The 6,000-nt window shown below is 37.3% G+C and overlaps 1 long non-coding RNA gene across 1 annotated transcript in view; it reads right to left on the minus strand.

Annotated features, from left to right (window-relative positions):
• The window catches only part of LOC147365940 (uncharacterized), a 30,483-nt gene extending 24,747 nt beyond the window's left edge, over window positions 1-5,736 (minus strand). Inside the window, exons 1-3 of the long non-coding RNA XR_015133062.1 lie at window positions 5,597-5,736; window positions 4,736-4,796; window positions 4,175-4,303 (exon numbers count right to left, since the gene is read on the minus strand). This is a non-coding gene — a long non-coding RNA (uncharacterized LOC147365940). The remainder of the gene's footprint in view (window positions 1-4,174; window positions 4,304-4,735; window positions 4,797-5,596) is intronic.
• Between the last annotated feature and the right edge of the window lie 264 nt (window positions 5,737-6,000).

The following is a 6,000-nucleotide window of genomic DNA, read 5'->3' on the forward strand; positions in this document are numbered from 1 at the left end:
GATTCCCAACCACTTCTATTGATTTCCTCTATTCAAAATATTCAGTTAATGCTATCTGCATAACAAAATTCTCGGTTTTCTCATTCCCCTTAATAAGGGGTTAGTATCTTTAAAAAAATGTGGAGTTGTGGAAAGAGATATATTTCACATTTATTATTCCTGCAAGAGGGGAACATTCTAGCATCATTTGGGTTTTTTTTTTTAATATTTATCTGTTTGTTTATTGGGCTTCCTAGGTCATGGTAGTGGTAAAGAATCAGCCTGCCAATGCAGGAGATGCAAGAGATTCGGGTTCAATCCCTAGGTTGGGAAGATCTCCTGGAGTAGGAGATAGCAACCCACCCCAGTATCCTCACCTGGAAAATTCCATGAACAGAGGAGCCTGGCGGACTACAATCTACAGAGTCACAAAGAGTCAGACACAGCTGAGCAGCTGCGTACATATTTGTTTATTTATTGGCTGCACCAGGTCTTAGTTGAGGCATGCAGGATATTTAGTTGCAGATGTAGGATCTAGTTCCCTGACAGGGTTCAACCTGGGCCCCTAGCATTGGGAGCACAAAGTCTTAGCCACTGGACCACCAGGGAAATCCCTGGTTTCTTATTTATTCTAAAAAACAGATAAACTTTTCAAACTCAGTCTCCCAAAGGTTTCAGATGTAACCATTGATTTCAATTTTCTTTTATCCTTTGCCAAGCTTCAAAATAGAAGCTGCCTGCCCATCCTGTGTTTGGGTGAAAGATGGAGAGCCAAAAGAAATAGAAGCCATGGATAACCCAGAGCCATATGTATGCTTCATTTTTTCTAAAACTTCATTGTCCATGAAGTTATTCTCCAGGCCCAAGCTAGTCATTGATACATGTGGTAAGATGATTACAACACTACATTAGTGGAAAATAAAATTAGGCTCAGTGTAACTTAAAGCATTGTTTGTAACGCATTAACCTATACATTTTTTTTTTTTTTTTGCATTCTGTACGTACCATGATAACATGCAGCCCGATAGTCATCTTTCAGGTACCTCCTCCAAATTTATTAGAACTGTGCATCTAGTTTCAAATCACGTTACATTTTTAAATAGGTTTTCATTTTTAAAAATTAGCCATTTTTCCCCAAGGAGTTTCTTTCTCTATTGGTAATTCATTTCAAAAGATTACATAAAAATGTATATATTACCCCCAAATTGACAAAATGCTGCAATCTCCAAACGAGTAGCCACACACACTTGCAGTTCTAATATGGCTTCTCCTGTGCTGGTCGGCAACCAATTTATACTGTTGGAAGTCAGCTCCAAGCAGTCTTTTGTTTGTTTGTTTGCATCTGCCAGAAGCAAGGCCAGAGGGCCCGGATATATGAAAGTATCTCACATTCAGAAGAAAGCCCCCAGGCCTTTGTGCCAGTAGATGTGCAAAGAAGCTTAAGTAAGTGTGGGAAAACAGCAACTGCGACTCAGAATTTGCCATAAGGCAAGACCTAACACAGTTGTGTTGGGTTTTTTTGGATTTTTTTTTTTTTTCTGGTTTTCTACAGACAGATGGAATAACAGCATAATAGGCTGGGCAAAGGGTCTCCTGAGCTATTCTCTCCATTGTACACACACAACAGAGATAGTAAAGACACAAAGAGACAGTCCTTAGGAAGGAAATGTCTCCTTAAGAGCAAAGCCCTCTACTCTTCATTATTTTCACCAAAGAGTGAGAAAGAGGATTGATGCAAAATGCTCCTATGCTTCCTCCTGGAAAAGCAATACATTTGTTTCTGGGGGTCAAACTTGCCACACGGGTTCGAGTCTTCACTCTCTGCACAAAGACAGGCACTAAGGAAAGGACAGCTAAGACATTTTTGTAAGGCTGTCTCTTAGCTCAATATCACCTACAGACTTAAATCAGCCGCTGGACATCATCAAGACAAAGGACAACCAGGAAAAGGTTTCGGCCACACCCATCCAAATTGAACCACATCTTTACAAGGCATAAAACTGCACTGCCACCTGAAATAAATGAGAACAAGCTGGACAGAGAAAGTTCCTAAAATAGCCCCTGTTGCTGCCTCACCAAGGACATTTTTTAAAATCGTTATTAAATTGTGTCTGCTGAACAACTGAAGAAAGAATGGATAGCAGGAAAGAGATCCTTTTTTCAAAATGACTTAAATAGCTGAAGTCAGATTGGCCATGAATTTGTCATTGTTGAAACTAGGAGATGATGCATGAGGCTTCATCAGACTATTTTACCCACTTTTTTGTGTATGTTTGACATTTCCTATGATGACAATTTTTTAATTACTTGTAAAATTTTTCAAGCAAAATATAGCACTGCTTTATTAAATAGGATAAGGCTCATTTTAAAGTTTGTCTTTAATCCAAGGTTAAGAACATAAACTGATTACAATAAGAATCTACTCCCAAACACAATTATTCCCATAAAATAAGTTGCCAACAGAACCTACAAGGGAATAATGTAACTATATCATCCCTTCAGAAAGGTTTGAAAAAGATTGAGGAACTCTACTAAAATTTTTCTAAGTTTTTCTAAGGAATGCGAACTTGAATTCACTAAATGTGAACTTAATCACATGTCTAAGGAATGTGAACTTGAGTCATAAAACCTGTGATATGAAAAGAAGCTAAAAATCACTATATTCCTATCCACTGAGAAGCTCTGCCCATGTCTCTAAGAAAGTGATCTGCTTTCTAGAGTCCACTAATGTAGGCTGATAGACACAAAACACATTGAAGCATAATTTTTGTTTGATGTCAGCATAAAAGTTTCAGTTCAAAGAGAAAACTCTTCTTTTTTTTCTCTTTAACAGCCTACGTCTATATGTCTGTTACATACTCTGAGTGTCACATGTGTCATCCTTTTTTACACTAGATTTTTTTCTGCAGCTTTACTGGGGTATAACTGACAATTTTACCTTGCATATATTTAAGGTATACAACTTGTTTATATATATATGTATGTTTATGTTCATAAATACATATATGCATAAACATACATGTATGTACATATACATACATACATACATACATGTATGTTTATGCATATATATATAAACAAATTGTATACCTTAAATATATGTCATGACAATCAAGCTAATTTTGAAGGTTATTCAGCAATAATATTCAAACACTAAAGATTTATTTTAAAGCTCCTAAATATTTTTTCAAGCATGTTCCATCTACATCATTCAATTGAAAAAACTTTCATGATTTAATGTTACCAATATATAGTAATGTCTGTGGGCAAGAACTAAAATAACATGGCTTTATACGACACAGAAAAGATTTCCGGTTAAGCCTGAAGTGATATTTGGAGTGAAATACATAACAGTTTAGAGAAATGGCTGGATTGGTTTTGCTTAGGTTAATGAAAGTAATGAAATAAATAAAATCTTTTCAAGAACTGCCTATAACAGTTTTCAACACGTCAACTTAAACCATACAGAAGAGAGATCCTCTGCTCTGTTAAGGGGAGGTAAAAATAAAAATTGTCATTGTAAATCTTACCAAAAACATGAAAAATGAAAAATGGTGCCATTTGCAATCATCAATACAATAAACACATTGTGTCCGTCAGGGTGCTCAGAACCAAGTATTCAAAGATGAGAAAGACAATCCGTGCTCCCTAAGTACATTTGACAGTGAAACAGATGTAAACAGACATTGACAATCAGGGCTCCCTCATCAAAAATGCAAAGTTGGGAGAAGATTGAAATGTAGTTCCCCTGGCAAGCTCCCAATGTACTACTGTAAAACTTAATATTTTTAAGTTCATGTGCAAGGGGTTGTATGATCAACATTTAAATTCTAGGAATTAATATAATTTAATAAATAATAACATTTGTTATCTATTAGTAATGATTTAAAATATATAATCTATTTGACTTCTTGATGCATTACCTATATTTTCTTATAAAACAAGACTAAAAAATATTCACATCTGTTTTCATTATAATCAACTTCCCTTTTTCTCACTATATTGAAAGTATCCACACCTGAGTCTCATTCTCATCATCGTGTTATGTTTTGTAAAGAAGAAAGAACTAAGAAGTGGTCAGTCTAGTAGTTCCCTGCAAACAACAATAAGTCCCCTGGATCCAAGTGGGGGAGATCAGAGGAAACAGCAATAGATGTACCACTTAGCCACACAGCATCACAGAAGTAGTAATTACCTATGAGATCTGCTGCCTCGCTCTCTTTTTTATGTTTCTGTCTTCTGATAGTCCCAGTGGTGTGGACCGTGAAACAAATAAGCCTCCCAGCAGACTCAGGAGAATTAAAAAAGAGTTGCATTCTGACATCTAAAAAAGAAAGGAAAAAAAAAAGAGAGAAAAAGAAAGTAACATAAGGAGAAGTATTTCTGTTATTAGGACACGAAATACAACAAAAGATACAACTAAATGTGTTATTATTTGAGCTGAGCATTAACTTCCATTGGTGTATATAATGTGTGTTTCACTACACTGGCAACAGACATCTGATAAAAACCAAACTCCAGAAGGCTTTTCCAGTTGCCAACAAACCTGGGAGAGAGGTTTCTGAATGGGATTCTGGTATATCTGTATCATTCTTCTCTCCCCAAAATGATAGCCATAATTCTTAATAGTAATGGCAAATATTTACAGACAGGATCACAAATATTAATGCACAATCACCTTACAAAGTAGCTATCCTTATTGCCATTAATACAATGTTATCATGTGAGTTGAGAGGTTAAGCGTGACATTACTCACCTTTTCCTGGAGGAGAGGGAGGACGTGGGAAATCTCCAGAAGATAAACCTTGAGCTGAGAACTGAAGGATAAGTCAGAAAGTCAGATGTAGGATGGGTGAAGGACATCCGGTCAGAGGGATGATAGCACATGCAAAGACAGAAAGGTACTCACAGCTACACATAGCTGCAAGAAGTTATGTATGGCTGAAGCAAAGAAAAACACCAGGGAGCGGTGACTAGAAATAAAGTTGGAAAAATGACAAAGACCTTGGTCCACCAGGCTAAGCAGTTTCAGCTTTATGCTTCAAGCACAGAAGAGTCACTGGGAGCCCTAGAGACAGATAGATGATGAGATCTGCATTTTAGACAGATCACTCTGGTAGTAGTTTAAAAGATCAATTTAAGTGAAACCAGCTTGCAAACAAAATAAGCAATTGAGAGATTAGCTTAAGTCAGTCCAGGACAGAAATGATGAGGGCTTGACTACAGTAGGGGCTGGACAGAGAAAAGAGATCTTTAGGAAACATATGATGGAGAAATTCTATATAATTTCTCCAGTTCCAACGTCATAATTGTAATTCAGATGTCTTCACAAAGCACTTTTTTTGCATGCTGTATCATCAATCCTTAAAACAATTCTATGAAATAGAAGGGAAAATAATATTGGAGTTTTTTCCTTCATTTTGGCTGCTCCATGTCTTAGTTGCAGCATGTGGGATCTAGTTCCCTGACCAGGGATTGCCCCTAGGGCCCCTTGCATTGGAAGTGCAGAGTCTTAACCACCAGATCACCAGGGAAAGCCCGAGAAAGAAAAGTATTGTTATCTCAGTTCTACAGATGAGAAAACTAAAGCTCAAAGAAGTTAAGCAGTTTTCCCAACCTGAGAGCAGAGAAGCTGGGAATGGAATGCATGTCCTCCGCTTCCAAAGCCACTTCATACAGAAAACTCAAAAATTTAACGAGAAGGGCTCTGCAGAAAAGGGGGGAAATTGCATGGTGTTAGAATTGTTCATCAAAAAAAAAAAAAAACCTGTGTCAAACCATTGTGTGAAAACAAGGAGAAAGTATGTGTTTCTCTCAGAGTAGAATGTAAATAGTTGGCTGAAATGCTGGTCCTGAGGGGTGGAGTCCAAGCCCCTCACCGACTGAGCACCTTCCTGAGCTTTGGGAAGCTTCTTCAGAAGTGTGGTGCCAGCTCTTCATGATCTCACATCCTGCTGGAGGTGGGAGACACATGATTTAGAAAGCTTAATGCTGGGCTCCCTTGTGCTGATAATTTCCTCA

Source organism: Bos grunniens, chromosome 9 (assembly GCF_055505025.1).
Source record: "Bos grunniens cultivar Pamir isolate PY7600 chromosome 9, Bosgru_T2T1.0, whole genome shotgun sequence".
Lineage (NCBI taxonomy): Eukaryota > Metazoa > Chordata > Mammalia > Artiodactyla > Bovidae > Bos > Bos grunniens.